Source organism: Lithobates pipiens, unplaced genomic scaffold (assembly GCF_037356315.1).
Source record: "Lithobates pipiens isolate NorthernLeopardFrog02 unplaced genomic scaffold, aLitPip1_a1.2 Scaffold_8, whole genome shotgun sequence".
NCBI classification, from domain to species: domain Eukaryota; kingdom Metazoa; phylum Chordata; class Amphibia; order Anura; family Ranidae; genus Lithobates; species Lithobates pipiens.
The window spans coordinates 137,137,228-137,138,731 of NW_027507903.1; positions in this window are offsets into that span (position 1 = coordinate 137,137,228).

Sequence of the window (1,504 nt, forward strand, 5' to 3'; positions counted from 1 at the left end):
GCTGACATTTTTCAGCCGGCGGATGACGTAGTTGGATGCGACTCTCCTCACTGCGCATGCGCAAGATCAGGAGACAGATTTCCTATTGATCTCTGACTACTCTAACTATGTATATCTATCAGGGGATGCTATCTTACTGTGACACATCGTATGAATAGATCACTGTTTAAACACCAGTCAACAACTGCTTGGCAATAGACCGCTAAATAACAACCAGCTGGAACTATCAATGCTCCTGCATCTCCTTTTCCCACTATGCTTTGTTTTTCTCCCCCTCTTTGTTTCTTCTTTTTCCCCCTTTCTTTATTCTTTCACTCTCCTTCTTTTTGTTTTTCCCCCCTCCCCCCCAATCCCTCCCCCCCTACTCTTTCAAACCCCCTTCCCCCTTGACCCTTACTGCCCCCTTCCGCCCCCTCCTTCCATCTCTTTAATTTTTTTTTTAATTTTATTTCAGTTTTCTTGCACCACACACCTTACAGATGATTGCCAGATGATCTACCGTACTACCTATACATTTTATAAATTTTAAATTCAGTGGTCCTAGGTGCTTCCTGTGTCCGCCATGGGGGGAAATTTGCCTTTGGGTGCCTCTTTCATTGCTGCCACACTGCTGCAGTCTCTCCCTTCTCTAGGTAAGCAGTGCCTATGTATCCTTCTCAGAATTCATATCAATCTTATACAATATTAAAGAAAATAACCTTCATGTTTTGAAATATATATCAATGTCATAACTAATGGTTTAAACATGAAATTATTTATCTCCATAGATGCTTATTACTGGCTCCTTCTGAAGAAGCAGCAATTGCTGCGGAACTAGTTAAGGACAAACGCCAAGCCACATCATATCCGATACCCCACTTCAACACTGGGGGTCACTTTCATTTCTTGTAAAATTGTTTGAATCAGCATACAAGGCTGTAATTATCATTTGTATCTTTGTCAATGACGTTTTGTCCCACAATGTTTTTATATTCTATATATTATTACATTTCTTTTATATGAAATCATACATACTCTTGTCTATGTCCTTGAGGTACCGCTATAGTCCAAACTTTTCTCCCTTTTTCCAGTGGCACTTCTGAGGTGACTCCAGTCACCTATTTCTATGATATGTGGCTGATGGTACCCACCGCTATCTCAGTAAAAACTCCCAATTGAGGCAATATCCTATTGATAAAGTAATGTAAATTACAAATATATTATTTAATATAGTAAAGCTAATATGAGATTCCAGTGATTGGGTTTAATATACTTTAACTGAGAAAGGGTGATAAACAAGGCCTACTTGATCAGAATTGGACCAGCTGTCTAGTCCTAGTCTATATGTATTTTCTGTCTGTGGGAGTGAAATTTCTTGCACTAACATAATAGAGGAAATAATTTAGAGAAGGATGCAACCGTCCTTGGATTGGAGATAGATTTAATACGTGGCGAGTGACAAATTAAATATACAACAATTCTTTGAATATAAAATAGCTGAAAATTATCAAAATACACCAGATGG